The sequence below is a fragment of the Rhinoderma darwinii genome, unplaced genomic scaffold, assembly GCF_050947455.1.
Source record: "Rhinoderma darwinii isolate aRhiDar2 unplaced genomic scaffold, aRhiDar2.hap1 Scaffold_94, whole genome shotgun sequence".
Lineage (NCBI taxonomy): Eukaryota > Metazoa > Chordata > Amphibia > Anura > Rhinodermatidae > Rhinoderma > Rhinoderma darwinii.
In genome coordinates this window covers 2686331-2706913 of record NW_027464514.1, presented here as the reverse complement: position 1 = coordinate 2706913, position 20583 = coordinate 2686331, and the positions used below count along the sequence as shown (strand labels likewise).

General features: G+C 44.4%; 1 protein-coding gene across 1 annotated transcript in view; it reads right to left on the bottom strand.

Moving 5' to 3' along the window:
* Positions 1-20583, bottom strand: part of LOC142733358 (histone-binding protein RBBP4-A-like) — a 153759-nt gene that overhangs the window by 107295 nt on the left and 25881 nt on the right. The gene's annotated exons all lie outside the window — the stretch shown is intronic.

The window sequence follows — 20583 nt, the reverse complement described above, 5'->3', positions numbered from 1 at the left end:
TGCTTCAAAATTCCAAACTGAATTTTGGGGCAGAATTTTCTGCCTGCAAAAAACTCCAATGCAGTCTTGGTTCGGAAAAAAATAACGTTTTAAACTGTGTACTTGTTAGCATACAAGGCCTATTATTTCATGCTTTATAATACTTAGAATCTGTGGCGATTAATCAAAACTGGTGCAAAGAAAAAGTGGAGCAGTTGCCCATAGCAACAAATCAACCGGCTTCTTTCATTTTCAAAATAGCATCTGAAAAATGAAAGCTTAAATCCGATTGGTTACAATGGGCTACTACTCCACTTATTCATTGGATCAGTTCTTAGGCTGGGTTCACACGACCATGTTACGTCCGTAATGTACGGAACGTATTTCGGCCGGAAGACCCGGACCGAACACAGTGCAGGGAGCCGGGCTCCTAGCATCATAGTTATGTACGATGCTAGGAGTCCCTGCCTCGCTGCAGGACAACTGTCCCGTACTGTAATCATGATTACAGTACGGGACAGAAGTTCCACGCAGAGGCAGGGTCGTGTGAACCCAGCCTTATAAAACTCCACCTATGTCTGTAGTCTCTCACACTTTAGGGTATGTTCACACGCTTACTAAAAAAACATCTGAAAATACAGAGCTGTTTTCAAGGGAAAACAGCTCCTGATTTTCAGCCGTTTTTTTAGCAACTCACGTTTTTCGCTGTATTTTTTATGGCCGTTTTTGGAGCTGATTTTCTATAGAGTCATTGAAAAACGGCTCCAATAACAGCTCAACAAGTGACATGCACTTCTTTTTCACGGGTGTCTTTTTACGCGCCGTTTTTTAAAAATGAGACGTAAAAAAATGCCCCGTCGGAACAGAACGCCGTATTTCCCATTGAGATGTTTGTAGGTGTGCTGCTTCCATTTTTTCAAACATATTTTGAGGCGTAAATGCCCCGAAATATGCCTGAAAACACTACGTGTGCACATACCCTTAGATTCAGAATTCATTTATAATAATCTCCCAGCTACGAAACTGCCTAGGCGAAGCCCATGAGCATGCATGTCCTCACACAAATAGCCATAAGACAGATCTAATTGACCTGCTCATCAGGGTGTATTTTTAAGGCTATGTTCACATCTGCGTTGGGGTCCAATTCTGACTTTCCGTCGGAGGTTTCCATCAAAACGGGACCCTGAGCAGAAACAAACCAGAGGTTTCAGTCTCCATCACCTTTGATTTCAATGGGGACGGAGCCGATGCCCCTGGTTTCCGTTTGTCTCCTTTGTGCACCGGATCCGTCGTTTTGCCGGAAGCAATAGCGTAGTCGACTTTTTTATTACCTGTATTATTCCTTTTTATTACCTGTAGCTAAATATGAGTTGTTATACTATGCTAAATTAAATGATTTGTGTATTTACATACTGAACATTTAGGGTAAGGCCACACGGTGCGTCGTTGACATGGTTTTGCTGCGGTTTTGTTGCGTTTGAAAACCGCATGCAGTCAACTGCATGCGTTTTTGCCTCTGTAATGCTGCAGTTCTGTTGCGTTTTTAAAGGAAATAATTGATGGACATAGTTTTCACCCGTGTTGAAGTTTATTAGGTGCTTCCTGTATATAGTTCATTACAATGCATTGCAGAACTGTTAGCAAAAACGCAAGCAGTTCAGCAACAACATTGGCAGCGCGGTCATTAACTGCATGCGGTCAGACATTATGAAGATGCAGTTACTGCACAAAAAACACATTGCAATATAATAGCAGCCGTCTGTCCATAACACAAACTTCACCATTGACTTCTATTGAAAAATGACTTGCTGCAGTTTAAAAACGCAACATAAACGCACCGTGAGCGCAGTCTGTCGCTTTACCCTTAATCCGTTTTATAGTTGCTCATGCTGAGGTGAAGTCCGCTTTTAACTGCAGGAAAGTGTAATTAACCCCTTAAGGACACGCTCGATTTGAGTTCTTTCATTTTCGATTTTTCCTCCCCGCATTCCAAAAGCCATATTTTTTTTTATTTCTTTGTCGACATAGCCATATGAGGGCTTGTTTTTTGCAGGACAAGTTGTAGTTTTTCATGGCACCATTTCTTGTACCGCCGAATTTACTGGGATGCTGAAAAAAAAAATATTTGTGGGGTGAAATGGGCAAAAAACATAGATTACGCCATTTTTTTTAGCCCATCAGGCGGTAAAAACGACATATTCACCTTATTCTACAGGTTTATACGATTACGGCGATATCAAATTCATATGTTTTGTTTTATGTTTTACCACTTCTGAAAAAATAAATGCATTTGCTAAAAAAAAAAAAAAAGTTTTGTATCTCCATATTCTGAGAGCCATAACTTTTTTTATTTTTCCATCAATTTAGTGGTGTGTGGGCTTAAATTTTGGAGGATGAGCTGTAGTTTTCACCGATACTGTTTTGGGGTACATGCGACTTTCTGATCACTTTTTATTCTATTTTTTTGGAGAGCTAAGGTGACCAAAAAACAGCAGCAATTTGAATGTTTTAGATATTTATTTATTTTTACGGCGTTCACCGAGCGGGTTAAACAATGTTATATTGTGATAGCTCAGACTTTTACGGACGCGGCGATACCAGTTATGTTAACTTTTATTTATTTTTAACATTTCTTTAGGGGAAAAATGGGAAAAACTCGTTGGATCGCTTGCATGATATACTGCAACACTAATGTTTTGCAGTATATCGTGATTCTGAAAGTCTCTTTTGAAGCCTTGGCTTCAAAGGCAGGGCTTCATAGTACATAGATGGCAGACCTGGGGGCCATTATTAGTCGCCCAGGCTGCTATGACAACCATTGTCACCAGCCGACTGCGTCCTGGGGGGCGCGATGGCGTGTTCGGAGGGGGCACCCCCCTGATTCTTACAATTTAAATGCTGCGGTCGCGATAGACAGCGGCATTTAAGGTGTTAAAAAAGTGGAATCAAAGTGATCTTTGATTCCGCCTGTTACAGTGAGGTGTCGGCTTTTATAACACAGCCGTCACCCGCTGAGTATGGAGCGAGCTCAACCTGTGAGCCCACTCCATACTTCCCCTTAATGGCTGTCACGTACTAGTACGTGACATGTCGTTAAAGCGTTCTTTAGTTTTTTAGCAAATTTCCCAATCTACTTTCTGTATAAATGTTTTCAAGATCTCTGCTTCTTGTTATAGAGTAGGAATATTCATTGTTAACTCTCAGGGTATAAAATCCTGTCCATAGTTACGTGATGAACACACAGTTGCTGAAATCATTGGAAGACACAGCTCTGATACACATACTGTAACGAGCCATGCACCTATGTGTAAATCATGTGCCCTGGAGGCAGTGGGTACCGAAGTAATAATGGGGGGCTTATGTTAACCTTTTTACTGGCTAGTGCTAAGTCCTGCTTTAGTAATCGACGTCGTCAAACAGACAACTGCCATTACTAAGATGGTAATAAAGTGTTAAAAAATATACAGGCATAAAAATGGTGGTAAAGCAATAAAAACATACAGGCATAAAACATTTTTGGACTAAAATAAAAACTCCCCCACACAAATCTCCTTGACCATTTTATAAAGAAAAAAATAAATAAAGCGTAAATCATCGAAGTAGTCCAACGAATCTTCAACGTAGTCCAAACGGTCCAGTGGAACCTGCAAAATAAGCAATTTGAAAAATAAAAAAAACGTATACTCACCCATAGCAGTCTTCTGTCTTCTTCCTTCTCTGCTGTGCCGCAATAGAATCTAGACATCAATAAACTCTAATTTCTATTGTGGCGCACAGGACCTAGAGATGCACCAGTAATATTAATAGATAATGGGAGGTCCTGTGTGCCAGAAAAAGCTAACACAGGGACTCCTAATATAACACAATACCTTTCCTTTAAATGGGAACTAAACTTTTAAAAACTTCTGAGATGTCATAGTGACATGTTAGAAGTTATTGTCAGTGGGGGTCCAAGCACTGAGACCCTCACCGATCGATAAATCAAAGAGGCAGAGCTGCTTGGGTGAGCGCTGAGCTGTTTCGTTTCTGATGGGCTTTTCTAGGAGCCGTGTATGAGCTCAATAGAAAGTCTATGAGTCCGTACACCAACTGGTTGGCTTTCTGGGAAGAGCCGATCAGAAGCGAAGCAAAACTCACCCGAGCACTTCTGCGGCTTCGTTTTAGTGCTCAATGGGGTCTCAGTGCTCAGACCCCCATCGATCAAAACTTTTGACATGTCACTGAAGTGTCTCAGAATTTTTTAAAAGTTTAGATACAGTTGAAGCAGTTAGACAAACCTCCCCCTTGCAGTATAATATTGACGGCTCTATAGGGGAAATTATACTACAAGGAGGGGTCTGAGCTTCTGACTGCTAAGGGCTCTATGTGGAAGGATTATCATACGCTCAGCTTCCTGCCCCCACTAATTTAAAAGTGATCGGCTGATGCTGGGGGTGGGATTATACTGCAAAGGGGGGGGGGGGTGTATGAGCGTCATGCTGCTGACAGCAGAGGGCTCTGTGGGGGAGAATCCCGCCATAGAGCACTCAGTAGTTACTGTCTGAGTGTCTAACTGCTGAGGGATCTATGGGGAAATTAATCCCCCCCCCACAGAGCCCTCTGCAGTCAGATGCTCAGACCCCCCCTGCAGTATAGTAGCTACTGAGGGCTGTATGGGGGGGGGGGATTATTCTCCCCCACAGAGCCCTTTGCTGTCGGACGATCACTTTTAAATTAGTGGGGGCAGGAGGCTGAGTAATGTAAGCGGCGCTCTGTTAGCCTCACCTTTTAAATCACAGGCCGCTCTGCTCCTCCTGACCTGCTCCTCTCTGGCTGCGTGTGCAGCGTCAGAGAGGAGTGTTCTAGCAGACATGCACTTATCCTGCAGCACGTCTGCTAATAAGTGCTCTGGTGGATGGGTCATCAGCTATCCGGTAGTGGACAACCCCTTTAAAGTGTGTCTGAGTAAGATTGTTTATCGTTTCCAATGACAGGCAGAATGGGACTGCAAGGACCCATTATCCACGTTACCTGCCCAGGACCTTAACCATCCTTCTTTGAATTAACTCACCAACACCTTCTTTATGGAAATGTGGAAGTGGCCACAGCTTTATTCTTATTTACAAACATCGGCATGAAGACATATATATATATATATAACTTTTTCTCTCCTTCTCCTGAAATGCCGATGCTCCCTGTCTCCATCAGGCATGTAGGGTGCTACCTCCGTCTTCATCTGCCGTACTTTCCGCCAAGAAGGGGGAACTGAGAAACCTACTCAGTCCCCCGACCACCCCCACCAAGCAACGCCAACCCTCTCTCGGCACCATCCAAGAGGTCCAATAAAAAGATATCGAGCCCGATATCATTCAGATGCACTCCATCCAGCGCCAGCAAATCTGCATTATCCCCCTCCAGGGATTGGTGTCGCAAACCCTATCCCCCCTATAGAGCGAATGAACCGCGACACCCGCACATTAATTAGCCTGCGCACTCTTTCCAATGCTGCCATGTTCCTCGCTCCTCGCCACACCGTGCGCGCCACTATCTCGGACCAAACTACCACACAACGGGCGAACAGGTCCTGAAAACGCGCCAAATCAGTCCGTATAAATGATAATAACTCGGCCATTTTTACTTGGCCGATATCATTTCCACCAGCATGTATGAACAGGACAACAGGTCCGTACGTGTGCCTTGTAACTGCCACTACTTCTGGCAGTAACTGCACCCACCGTAATCCCCGGACACCTCTCCAATGGACGTCGGCCTGTGAGAGGCCCAAATTCGGACCCAACGGCCTACGTCCCGCTCGAACTGCTGCCCAATGCACATACGAATGCCCCAAGATCCACACTTGGGGGCGCCGCGACCCTAACAAAGAAAATCAAGCTACATTCCGGTCAAATGAAGATACAGGCAGGATTAACATAACACTCCATATAAAACGAGGAAGGAAAAACAGGGGTGGGGGGGTAGGGGGGGGAGGGGGGGGCATTTTTACTATGAAAACCTTCCAGCTTACACACTCTTAAAACCAAATCAGGTCGCACATATGACTTATAGCTATTAGAACGCCATCTACCCAGACGCATGATAGCCGCTGAATCCAAGCCCAATGCATCCGCCTCAGTTGCCGCCCCTATCCTAAACGAATGTGTACCAAACTCGCCCGGTGGCAAACCCAGGTACTTCAAACCGGCCTTAAAAATCGCCTCAAATTGAAAACGCGACATTGCGGATCCATCCTGATGGATCAAGAATTGAGCCCCGGGCAATCGGACCAACACGAATTCCTGGACCCATTTTACCGGGCAATCCTGCCCCCCAATCCTCCCAATCGACAGCCAAGCACCCCTCCCTACCATGTCAGTCTTTGACCTCCGCACACAGACCCTGAGAGAATCTCCCAACGTCACTACATCAGATCCGAGAAGACCACCGCTTGCACCCACGCTGTGCGGAACCAGCTCACTAACCCGTAATGCGGCAAAGAAAGCCAAAGAAAACGCCGCGCCGAACAAGGACACTTCATATTCATCCCGACACACAAAACATAAAACGGCTAGAAGCCGACCCAGAAACGAAAAAGATACTGGCCGCCTCGTGTCCCTGGAACACGCCTCTTTTTTCCACCCTTTTAAAGACTGCCGAACTACAAATTCTTTTGTAACATCTCTGCATCCCCACAATTTTAACATAAAGGCCACCCCTGCTAAAAACTTGCTCGCCGTGGCCGCACTACCCCCTTCCTGACGTAATTGTACCAAACTTGCTAACGTGACGTCCAGGTGACACCCATCCTGTGATGGGAAGTTATTCCCCGCAATCTCCAACCATCGATCCCACGCTCTGCAATGACTCTTCCAAGTCGCCGGTACCACCGAACCCCTCAACAGCCTCATAAGTTGTCCTCGACCAGGGCCCATAAGTGAAGGGGCGGGGACTCCCCTTCTGCCAAAGCTGCCGGGTGCAATTCCCGAAACCGGGACACCTGTGAACGAGACAAAGCATCAGCCATCACATTACGGACTCCCGGAACATGTTTTGCACGAAACCACACATTCAAACGCAAACACTTCAAAACCAACCGTCTTAATAAAGCTAATACCGGCAATGAACTAGACGACAACCCGTTCACCGCATGCACCACCGCCATGTTGTCTGTCCAAAATACAATCCTCTTATTCACCATCACGCTACCCCACAACTCTATTGCAACTATAATAGGAAACAATTCCAATAGTGTCAAATTACGTAAAACTCCCAAATCACTCCAATGCGAGGGCCAAGGGGACCTACACCAACTTCGGCCCAAAATTGCTCCAAAACCATCACTTCCGGCTGCATCCGTAAACAATTCCAAGTCTACATTAGACAACTCCGCGTCCTGACATACCGACCTCCCATTAAACGAACTCAAAAACGAATGCCAGACAAACAAATCCTTCTTCATCCAAGAGGTTACCCGGATAAAATGATTCGGCTTCGAGATACCCCTAGTGGCTAAAGACAAACGCCTAGAAAAAACACGACCCATTGGAATTATCCGACAAGCAAACACCAGCAGTCCCATTAACGACTGTAACTGTTTTAACGTCACTTTTTTCGACCCCATGACCTGGTCAACTTGCGTCACTAGCCTTGCCAATTTTTCATCAGGCAAGCGAAAAATCATCCGCTCGCTATCTATTTCGATACCCAAAAATGACAAAACAGTTAACGGACCTTCCGTCTTATCTTCGGAAATAGGTACACCAAAACGCGACATCACCTGTCGAAACACTCTCAGCAACGTGCTGCACAACCCAGAGCTACAAAAAGAAAATCATCCAGATAATGAATGACCGAGTCACAACCAGACTCCAAACGAACTACCCATTCTAGAAATGACGCAAACATCTCAAAGTAACTGCATGATATTGAACAACCCATGGGAAGGCACATATCAACGTAAAACCCTTTATCTAAACAACAACCCAGCAGGTGAAAACACTCTGGATGAACCGGCAGCAAACGAAAGGCCGCTTCAATATCAGATTTAGCTAACAACGCCCCCTGTCCAGCCGCCTGTACCAGCCTTACTGCAACATCGAAAGACGTATACGAAACCGCCGCCTCCGCCCTAGAAATACCGTCGTTAACAGAACCACCGCGAGGAAAGGTGATGAATCAGCCTAAACTTTCCCCGTTCCTTCTTTGGAACTAAACCAAGGGGGGAAACTCGCAGATTCGTATACGGCGGCTCGCTGAATGGACCTGCCATTCTCCCTAATTCCACGTCTTTCGCCAATTTTAGCCGCGCAATGCCCACATTCTCATTGATCGACTTCAAATTGTCAGCCAATGACAATGTCGCAGAATATTCAAAAGGAATCTCAAAACCAAACGAAAACCCGCTAGTGAGCACCTCTGCTTCCCGTCTCCTGTGGTACTGCTCTAACCATGGGCCCATCTCGAGCACGTTCACCGGCGTTCTCCGCTGCGCCGGAAGGAGGTGCCTTAACCGGCTGCTTACCTCTCCGGAAACACCGGAGCGCCGCATGAGCGCCCCCACAGATGGAGCATTCATGTCGGAATTTGCACGCGGCAAAGAAACGACAGTGGCCCTCGTTGTAGAGCCAACAGGCACCCAGGGCCTAGCGGCCGCAACTCCAGGGGCGGGGCCCGGCGCTGCGGCCGCACTGGGAAAGGGGCGTTGTTGCCTGCTCCCTTGCGCTAAGATAAGCTGCAACCACACGTCCGTTGCCTTCGTCGCCCAACTAATATCAGGCGACAAAGCCAAACGACGCCGAAATTCTTCATCATATCGCCACCAGGCCGCACCACCGTGCAGCCTGTGGGCGCTGAAAATTGTGTCAAAATAGACAAACAACTCGGCCCCTTTCCCAGGATAGCGTTGGCAAATAACATGAGCCAGTGTAGCATAACACTGTACCCAGTTGCCAAACGTTTTCGCGACTTTTGCTTTCCTATCTGAACCTCTCTCAAAACCCCGCTCCTTGTCGACAGTCACCTGCTCCACCGAGACCAAGGACCAAATATCCACAAATTCATTCCTCCAAATCTTGTCCTTGATCTCCGCTGACAAATGAGTCCCGAGAGGAGCGACTCCACAAAACAATGAATCTCTAAACGTCAAACTAGCTAAAGCATTCTCTTTCTCAGACGGGGGCATAGCTCCCTCTGGTGGCACCGAGGGACACGACGTTCCCTCATTCACTTTTAACCCAGCCACCACGGCTTTTAAAACAGAAATCAAATCCGCAACCGATGCATTAGATTTATTAAGCCATGCGTCACCGCAGGCCGACTCACCGCTCCCAGAGGTCCCACCGACTCCAGAGGGTCCTTCAGCCACTTGCCGCGGCACTGGAACCACGGCCTGCACCTCCTCCACCGGCCCGGCGAGAGGGACAACCTGGGACAGCTGCTCCCGATCCACCGACAAGCGCTGCACCTCCCGGCGTCGACTGCGTCTCTGCGGCCGTGATGATCTCCGCGACGACCTCCTCCACGATCCTGATGATGCAGACGTCGTCGCCGACGAGGAGGAGAATCCATCGCTGGAAGACGAGGAATACCGCCGACCACGCCTCTTCACGTCACCTGATCTGCGACGTCTCTGATGGCCGTGCCGGCGATGTCCTCCAGCCCGGCGTTTCCTCCCTCGCCTGGAACGCTCCCTCCTTGGACCTGCAGGAGAAAAAGATGACAAGGCAGGAGAAGGGCAAATCGAGTCCAAAACACCCTCGACCCTATCCCTCCTAGCACACTCCCCCCCTGGCCTTGACCCATGCTGACAGGGGCCCGGGGGGGACCGGGGTGGAGAAGCGACAGGCACCGCAGAAGCCCCCGCTCCCTGGCTGGGCTGCTTGCTCACCGCCCGCTTCCCCGAACCCGCCGCCATCTTCTTTTTATGTGAGCCGCCATCTTGTTTCCTGGCCGCACTGCGCCTGCCAGGACGTCCCGCCTCTGTTCTCCCCGCCGCCAATTCTGGCTGCGCAGAGAACAGCACGGGGAAAGATGGCGCCGACCCCGGCTGCACACAGGCACCGGAAGCAAGTCCCAGCTCCCGTGAACATGCCGCATGGTAAGCGACCATGTCGGACCAATCACCTGTGCCCGCCATATTCACCCCACTGTCCCGAAAGTCGACCGCTGCCTCCGCGCCCGCATCAGCAGCTCGAGGCGGGTTGTACCATGCCCGTACCGGTTTAACAGCCGCCCTCTTACCGCCATGGGGAAGGACGCCAGCGCGACGAGTGGGCGGGGGGCACTTTGTCGACCGACGAAGCGCCCGTCGACATAGGCCTAGGGGACCTGCTGGGACCACCGCATGACTGTGCAGCAGTCACAGCACCCCTCATAGCAACGGGGCTAGGGCTCAGTCGAACCGGAGGGCGTGTAACGCGCTGCGGCCTTCCTCGGGTAGCCGCTCCCGACTGTTCCGTGCCGCGCTCTGATCCTCGCTTTTCTCCTTCCTCCAGCAGGGATTCCAGCCAGGCAGGTTCCTCCGATGCTACCCGCTGTGCCACCTTCCGCAACAGTTCTTCTGCCATCTTCTTGAAAGGAACCCGCTCTGAATCTCCACAGCAGCAGCAAAGGTGTTTCTTCCACTGCAGCTTGAAGGTAAGAGGGCTTTCTGCTCCAAACCCCTGCCTTATATCTTCTTAACCACGCCCCTCTTACCCCTTGTTAACCAATCCTGGTCCTGGGCATTATTTAAACCGTTCCATCCTTTCTTAACCCCTTGCAGTCCCTGACACTCTCCCTAGGCGCTTCAGTGTCTGCAATGAATGCGGCTCTAGAATTTAACACAGGCTGTTACTTTGGATCTAAAAAGTAATGAACGTTTTATATTATATAAACTGTAAAAAAGGGATGTTCTAAGCTGAACATACACTTTACAATTCCATTCCATCAGCTTTTAAAATCATTACCATTAAAGGGTAACTAAACATTTGACAAACTTCTGACATGTCATAATGACATGTCAGAAGTTTTGATTGGTGGGGGTCCGAGCACTGAGACCCCCACCAATCGCTAAAACGAAGCGGCGGAAGCGCTCGTGTGAGTGCTCAGCCACTTCGTGTCTGTTCGGTTTTTTCCTGAAATCAGTGTATCAGAGTACGGACTCAATAGAAAGTCTATGAGCCCGTCCTCCGATACATCGGCTTTCCGGAAAAAGCCGAACAGACACGAAGTGGCTGAGCACTCACACGAGCGGTTCCGCTGCTTCGTTTTAGCGATTGGTGGGGGTCTCAGGGCTCGGACCCCCACCAATCAAAACTTCTGACATGTCACTATGACATGTCAGAAGTTTGTCAAACATTTAGTTACCCTTTAAGTTAATAAAATCTAGCCTGGACTATAAAATACTTAACAATGGAAATCCAGCAGTAATTATTACACCTTATTTTAAAAATACAACAAACAAATCTACATTTGGTGAAATGTTAAAAACGTTCTAACATGCACGATATTCTCAGAGGTAACAAAGCATCCCTAAACAGACATAATGTACAGAGCTGTGAACTACTGAAAAAAAATAGTCGTATAAAAGTCTATAGCAAATTAATTCTACAATCAGCCCAACACTATCCATCTAAGGCTGTTCCCAAGTAACGTAAACACAGCAGAATTTGACCAGATTTTCCGTCCAGAAATTCTGCAGTGTTTACAGTAGCAGCAAGGTACATGAGATTAAGCAAATCTAATCCACACAAAGAGTTTTAACCCTTTCCCTCTTTGGCCGCTTTTGACCTTCCTGACAGAGCCACATTTTTCAAATCTGACATGTTTCACTTTATATGGTAATAACTTCGGAATGCTTTTTACCTATCCAAGCGATTCTGAGATTGTTTTCTCGTGACACATTGGACTTTATGTTACTGGCAAAATTTGCTCGATACATTGAGTATTTAATTGTGGAAAAACACAAACATTTTGCGAAAAATTAAGAAAATTAGCATTTTTATAAATTTAAATGTATCTGCTTGTAAGACAGGCAGTTATACCACACAAAATGTTTTCTAATTAACATCACCATATGTCTACTTTAGATTGACATCGTTTTTTGAACATACTTTTATTTTTCTAGGACGTTACAAAACGTATAACTTTAGCAGCAATTTCTCAAGAAAATTTCAAAAGGCTATTTTTTCACGGACTAGTTCAGTTGTGAAGTGGCTTTGAGGGTCTTATATATTAGAAACCCCCAATAAGTCTCAATTTAAAAACTTCACCCCTCAAAGTATTCAAGACAGCATTTAGAAAGCTTTTTTTTTATCCTTTTAGACGTTTTACATGAATTAAAGCAAGTAGAGGTGAAATTTCCAAATGTCATTTTTTTTTGCAGAAATTCATTTTTAATCCATTTTTTTTGTAACACAGAAAGTTTTACCAGAGAAATGCAACTCAATATTTATTGCCCAGGTTCTGCGGATATCCCACATGTGGCTCTAGTGTGGTAATGTACTGAAGCACCGGCCTCAGAAGCAAAGGAGCACCTGGAGGATTTTGGGGCCTTCTTTTTATTAGAATATATTTTAGGTACCATGTCAGGTTTGAAGGGCTCTTGAGGTTCCAAAAATGTGGAAATCCCCCAAAAGTGACCCCATTTGGGAAACTACACATCTCAAGGAAATTATCTAGGGGTATAGTGAGCATTTTGACCCCAAAAGTTTATTGCAGAAATTATAGGAAGTAGGCCATAAAAATGAAAATCTACATTTTTTTCAAAGAAAATGTAGGTTTAGCTAATTTTTTTTTAATTTCCAGAAGGACTAAAGGGGGAAAAGCAACATTTGTAAAGCAATTTCTCCCGAGTAAAACACACGGCAGGGCTCAGAAAGGAAAGAGCACTACTTGGCTTTTGGAGATCACATTTAGCAGGAATGGTTTGCGGAGGCCATGTCACATTTACAAATCACCTGAGGGGACAAAACAGTGAAAACGTCCAAAAAGTGACTCCATTTAGGAAACTACATCCCTTGAGGAAATGATCTAGTGGTGTAGTGAGCATTTTGACCCCACAGGTGTTTCATAGAATTTATAAGAATTGGGCAGTGAAAATAAAAACAATCCTTTTCTTCAATAAGACATAGATTTAGCTCAACGATTTTCATTTTCTCAACAAATAAAGGAAAAATAATTATTTTCTGAAAAAACATAGAAATTTGTAATACTTACAAGGAATAAGGAAGAAAATGCACCCCAGCATTTGTAAAGCAATTTCTCCCGAGTACGGCAATACCCCATATGTGGTCATAAACTGCTTTGGGCACAGAGTAGGGCTCAGAAGAGAAGGAGCGCCATTTGGCTTTTGGAATGCAGATTTCGCTGGATTGGTTTCTGGTCGCTATGTCACATTTGCAAAGCCCATGTGGGACCAAAACAGTGGAAACCCCCCAGAAGTGACAGCATTTTGGAAACTACACCCCTCAAGGTATTCACCTAGGGGTGTAGTGGGCATGTTAACCCCGCAGGTGTTTTGCAGAAATTAGTGTGCACTCGATGTTGCAGAGTGAAAATGGGATTTTCTCCATAGATATGCCAATACGTGGTGCCCAGCTTGTGCCGCCATAACAAGACAGCTCTCGAATTATTATGCTGTGTTTCCTGATTTTAGAAACACCCTACATGTGGCCCTAATCTTTTGCCTGGACATTTGATAGGGCTCAGGAGTGAAAGAGTGCCATGTAAAATTGAGGCCTAATTTGGCGATTTACAAAGTATTGGTTCACAATTGCAGAGCCTCTGATGTGAAATAATACAAGAAAGCCCTGAGAAGTGACCCCATGTTGGAAGCTACACCCTCAAGGCATTTATTAAGGGGTGTAGTGAGCATTTTCACCCTACAGGACTTTTCCATAAATGATTGCGCTGCAGATGGTGCAAAGTAAAATTGTCAAGTTTTCCCTAGATATGCAATTTCAGTGGCAAATAGGTTGTGCCCAGCTTATGCCACTGGAGACACACATCCCAAAAATTGTTAAAAGGGTTCTCCCGGGTATGGCGATGACATATATATGGAAGTAAACAGCTGTTTGGGCACACTGTAGGGCTCAGAGGGAAGGGAACACCATTTGGCTTTTGGAGTGTGGATATGCTTGGTAGTAATTTTGTTTGAGTATTGCTGGTGTTTCCATTTATAATGTGGGGGCATATGTAAGCTTGGCAGAGTACATCAGGGGCATAGTCATGTGGTATAATAATTGGGTTAAAAAAAAACAGTAAAATAATCCATAGATGTGTGTTACACTGTGACACAATCCCTTCTGCACAGGCCAGTGTCGCACTGATAAATGTCCTTCCTTATCCCCCACTTCTGGTCCACACTTCGCACCTTTGCAGTTTGAGGAATTTTTCTGGGAAAGTGTTGTCCAGAAGATATGTTTAGGCCCTCCCCTTCCTGGTTCCCTAATTTTAGGGCCTTGATAATTCACCTCTTGAAACAGAAGAAATGTTCCCCTCGGGCCTGCACAACTGCGTATTTTTTACTTCCTGATTTATGGAAGTCTTAACTAATTTTATTTTTTCATAGACGTAGTGGTATGAGGGATGTTTTTTTGCGTGACGAGCTGTAGTTATTATTGGTACCATTTTGGGGTACATGCGACTTTTTGATCACTTTTTATCCTATTTTGTGGGAGGCAAGGTGACCAAAAAACTGCAATTCCAGCATTGTTTTTTTTAGGGGTTTTTTATACAGCGTCCACCATGCGTTATAAACTACATTTTAACTTCATTCTGCGGGTCAGTACGATTCCGGCGATACCTAATTTATAGCACTTTTTTATGTTTTACAACTTTTTGCAAAAATTTGTTTTTCCTGTCACCAAGTTTTGAGAACCATAACGTTTAAATTTTTTTGCTGACTGAGTTGTATGAGGGCTTGTTTTTGAGAGCCGAGCTATAGTTTATATAGGTACCATTTTCGGATACATGCGACTTTTGATCACTTTTTATTCCGATATTTGTAGGGCGAAGTGACCAAAAACCAGAAATTCTGGTATAGTTTTTTACGCCGTTCACCGTGTGGAATAAATAACACAATATTTTTATAGTTCAGGCCATTACGGACACGGCGATACCAAACATGTTTGGTTTGTTTCTTTTTTTCAATAATAAAGGACTTGATAAGTGAAAAGGGCGATTGTGTTTTATTTTATTACTTGAAACTTTTCTTATATGTTTTAAAACATTTTTACACTTTCTTTCAAGTCCCACTAGGAGACTTGAAGGTCCAACTCTCAGATTGTTTTTTTTTTATATATATACATTGCGCTACCTATTTAGTGCAATGTATTAGATCTGTTAGTCATTCACTAACAGCAAGCCGATTAGGCTTCACCTCCCGGCGGGGCCTATTCGGCTTCCGTAATGGCAGAGCAGGAGGACATTGTTAGGTCTCCTGTTGCCATAGCAGCAGTCGCCAGCCCTGATTTCATAGCTGGCGATCTGCAAGCAACCTCTAAGATGCAGCCATCGTTTCCGATCGCTGTATCTAAGGGGCTAATGGCAGGGATCGGAGCTAGCTCACAGGTGGATGTCAGCTGTAACATAGAGCTGACATCCACCGCTGATTACGCCGGTTCAGCTCCTGAGCCAGCGACATCTTGCAGTCGGCTACGGGAGCTTTTCAGGCTTCGCCGACGGGCGGGTCCTGTAAGGCTCCCGTGTTAGGCATACCGGGAGGCCAGTATTAGGCCTCCTGTTGCCATTGAAGCCACCGGAACCCCTGCAATGTTATTGCAGGGGTTCCGATGAGCTGCAAACAACTTAAATGCAGCGATCGCTTTTGACAGCTGCATTTAAACATCGGTCCTCGCCATTACCCCAGGGTGTCGGCTAGAAGATGGTGGCACCGCTTTCCACAATTTGTCGTATGGATATGGCAAAATGCGGGAAGCACCAGTTTCCATGACGTATCCATACGACAAATGTCGGGAGGGGTTAAACCCACAGAAAGTGTGGTCAGAAATTCACATTCTGAACGGAGTTTCATTCTGCAGTATGTCAATTGTTGATGTGAATTTGGAACATACCCTTGAAAATGAGCCCATCTTTAGAAAACTACCACAGTAAACGTGCCATTTTTTGTGGTTTACTTATTTATTTAACCCCTTAAGGCCAGGCCATTTTGCACGTTAATGACCAAGGATTATTTTTTGTTTTTTCACGGTCGGATTCCAAGAGTCGTAACTTTTTTTTTATTCCGTCGATATAGCCGTATAAGGGCTTGTGTTTTGCGGGACGAGTTGTACTTTGTAATTGTGCAATTTTTAGATGCTTATAATATATCGATTAACTTTTATTAACTTTATTTTAGGAGATAATTGAAAATAAGCAGCTATTCCAGCATTGATTTTCAAGTTAAAAATTTACGCCGTTTACTATGCAGCGTAAATAACATGTTAACTTTATTCTATGGGTTGGCACGATTACGGGGATATCAAATATGTAAAGGTTTTATATGTTTTCCTACGTTTGCACAATAAAAACCCTTTTAGAAGAAAATTACTTATTTTTGCATCGCCGCATTCCAAAAGCCGTAATTTTTTTTTGGGGACCTCCCTGATTCAATGCATGAAGCAGCAGTGCTGATATTCCCAAAACCAGGAAATCATATAGAGGAAATCACCTCATATAGAGCAATCTCTCTACTTAATGTGGATGGCAAAATATTGGCAAGGGTTTTGATAACAGTTTCAAAAGTTATAGAAGTGGTGACTAGAGATCAGGCAGGGTTTATGCCCAATAGACGCACAACGTAAAATATTAGTAGTTTATGTTTGAATACGCAGGGCACCCCACCTGATCCTAAACATCTGCTGGTATTACTAGACGCCTCCAGGGCCTTTGACCCGGTTAAGTGGGGGCTCTTGCAAGACGTACTGGGGAGGATGGGTTTTGGTACAATAGTCAGACAATGGATAAAAATAACATATCTTAGACCATGGGCACATGTTCTAATTAATGGGGGGAAAAACATCTAACTTCCTGCTTGGTAGAGGTATCCGTCAGGGGTGCCCTCTGTCCCCACTCTTGTTTGCCCTCGTAATTGAACCTCTTCCTGTAGCAATAAGAGGAGACTTGGGTATACGTGGCTTTAGATATGGCAGGTTAGAGAAAAAAATGTATGTTATATGCAGATGATGTAATGTTATTCTTGGAGGATAGGGGGAGATCGCTATCCAGAGATATGGAAAAAAAATACATGAATATTCAGATTAACGCACAAAAGTTTAATTATGCCTCTGGATAACTCATGTGTGGACATTTCTCTTCCGCTTTGTAACACCTCGTTCAGATATTTGGGGATAAATATCTCTAAAAATATTGATGATTATCTTGAATTGAATACAAAACCCCTATTTAGATGGAGGTCAAAATCTGGTCAAAACTCCCACTCTTTACATGGACGGTCTGCATTGGTTAAATCTGTGCTGCACCGCCAGGTATTGTATATCCTGGTAAATAGCCCAGTATGGCGGAATCCTAAAATATTTAAGACAATAGATGCAAATTATAGGGATATAATATGGAAAGGCCGCAATGAAAGAATAGGTTCAAACATCCTGCAGAGAAATAGAGAGGGGAGGGGTTTAGCTGTTCCAAAAACTCAAATGTATTTCCTGGCAGGCCAAATGTCTCAGTGGGGAGGCTGGCGTTTAAATAACTGAGAATATCCCTGGGAAATTGCTAAGTTATTATGGAGTAGGAAATTCGGAAAGTTATACTAGAGGCTAACTCCAAAATATTTTGCACTAAATGCCCCACTGGGGTGATGTTGCACAGCAGCCCCAGTTACAGGTGAAATCAGACCTCTCATAGTGACGATTGTCACTAATAGGACTGTGCTGGGTCTAGTAAGACCCAGCAGCAGTCTGTCAGTAACAGCACCCGGCGATCATGTGACCAGTCACATGATCACCGGGAGGAATAGAGACAGCGCCGCTGCCTCTATTCCTATACACAGCGTTCATTGAGCACTGTGTACAAGTGATCAGAGAAGGCAGAATCTATCCTCTCCTTAGGTTCCCCGGCAGTCACTGACAGCCGGAGACCAGACATTCAGCTGCCCGATCGCTCGGGCAGCAAGTTAAAACCAGAGCTGTAAAAAGTCTATGGCTCGGGTTTTAAGGACCCTGACCGCCGGCCGTAAAAACACAGCCAGCGGTCGGGAACCAGTTAAATAAATCCCATGTACCCCAAAACAGTACCAATCAAAACTACGTCGCGTGCTACGAAAAACAAGCCCCAAAAATCACTACATTGAGAGACAAATAAAAAAAAATTACAGCTCTTAGAAAGAGACGATGCAAAAACAAATAATTTTAGTTCAAAATTGTTTTTATTGTGCAGAAGTTGTAAAACATAAAAAACCTATACATAAGTGGTATCGTCGTAATCGTACCGACGCATAGAATAAAAGTAGTGTTATTTACGCCGCAGTAATCGGCATCAATTTAAAACGCATACAACAATGGCGGAATTTCAGGGTTTTTTCTCTATCCCCCCCCCCCGCCAGATGTTGTTCAAAAAACATGTACCCCAAAACGGTGCCATAAAAAAAGTACAACTAATCCCACAAAAAACAAAGTCCTCATACAGCTATGTCGAAGGAAAAATAAAAAAAAAGTTATAGCTCTTTGAACGAGACTATAGAAAAACGGAAAAATTAGCTTGGTCATTAGGGCCTAAAATAGGCTGGTCACTAAGGGGTTAAAGAATAGATTTTGAAAAAAAAAAAAAGGGATAAAAAAAAAAAATCTATGGGGAGTCGATTAATGAAAAAGCAGTGAATTGGGAAACCCTAGTGGATAAATGGGAGGACGTAGGGAAAAGAGAGGAAGCAGTGGTTAAACGTATTTCTTTATCTGTATTCCTCTCCCAAAGGACCTCTCAACTCTTCATAATTCATAGTGCTCATTATACACCGACCACATTAAGAGATGGGATATAGGGAAACTGATAGTTGTCCAAGATGTATGGGCCTGCAGGGAGATCTGATCCACTTAATATGGAATTGCCCAAAGCCAAGAAGATACGGTTATAGAATAGAATTTATAATGTTTAGATAGACTGCAGCCCAATTATGGATATACTTGGATTTAGCCTTGGGATAAATCTAAATAACGCTCAAAAAAAGATCATTAGGGTGCAGTTTATATATCGATAGGAAAAGGATATTGAAAAAATAAAAATAAAAAAATGGATCTCAAATAAGCCCCCGGGATGGAAAGCAGCGGTTCTGAGGTATATCCATCTGGAGGGTATTCAATGTAAAAATATGAAGACAGCTCAAAAATTCTCAGCAATGGGGAAACTGGTATAATGAGGTAACCGCAGATATTGAAGAACGCTGGTTGAAAAAAATTACAATTTGTGTTTTTTTTTATCCCTTGGGGGTTGGGGTGGGCAGGGAGGGAAAGGTGATTTATTACTTGCATTTTTTTATGTATTTAATGTGAAGTAACTTTGTAGATGAAAAGTAGTGACATCATTTTGTATATGATGTGAAAAGTAAAGGAAAAAAAAACTAAATCTAGATTTTATGCAAATTACCACTATAAAAGTTGAAGCAGCAAACTTTGTGAAAACCAAAATTATTGTGTCAGTCTCAAAAGTTTTGGCCAGGACTGTAGTCACAGCAGCAACTCTTGCTATAGCAGTCACAGAAATATTAAAACACCCACCTTCACTAGTAGTCACAGCAGCTGCACACAAGTCTCAACCTCACCATGCGCAGTGCCAAGTGTTGGCTGGAGTGGCGTAAAGCATGTCGCCACTGGAATCTGAAGTGATGGTGTTTTGTGGAGTGATTAACTATGATTCAACATCCAGCAGTCTAAATGGCCAATTCTGTTTGGCGGGTGCCATATTGCTACCTACCAGAACGCAAAGTGCCATGTTTTTTTTTAGGGCTAGAGCTGGGCACCAGTAAAGGGAAACATTGATGCTAAAGCACACAAGGACATTTATGCGTCTAACTTTGAGGCAACAGTTTGTGGAAGGCCAGTTCCTGTTCCAGCATGGCTGTGCCCGTGCACAAAGCAAGGTCCATAAAAGACATTGGGATGACAAATTTGGTGTGGAAGAAGTTGACTGGCCTGCAGAGCCCTGAAGTCAGCCCCATCCAACAACACAGGGATAAACTAGAATGCAGATTGCGAGTCAGACCTCACCCAACATTAGTGTCTGACCTCACAAATGCTCTTTTGGCTAATTGTGCATCTATTCCCAAACTCTCCAAAAACTTGAGGAAAGCCTTCCCAGAAGAGTGTGGTTTTCCATTGGGATGACCAAAAAGCTCATAGATGTGACGGGCAAATGTCCACATGCTTTTGCCCATATAGTGTGTATATAGCTATAGAAATATATGCTCTTGTTAATGTGAAGGTGCGTTGCAGTGACATCTAGTGGCCAATGGACAACAGCCTAACAAATTACACTGCATTTTGATTACTATATAGCTTCATGTATACATTTGGAATTGATTTAGTAATCAATGTTTCTTTTACAGAGGATGCCTTGAACTATATGGAAAGCTTTTCAAGCCTGTTACAAAAAAATGACCACTTGAAGACTATGACCAGTCCAAATCTGTAATATAAT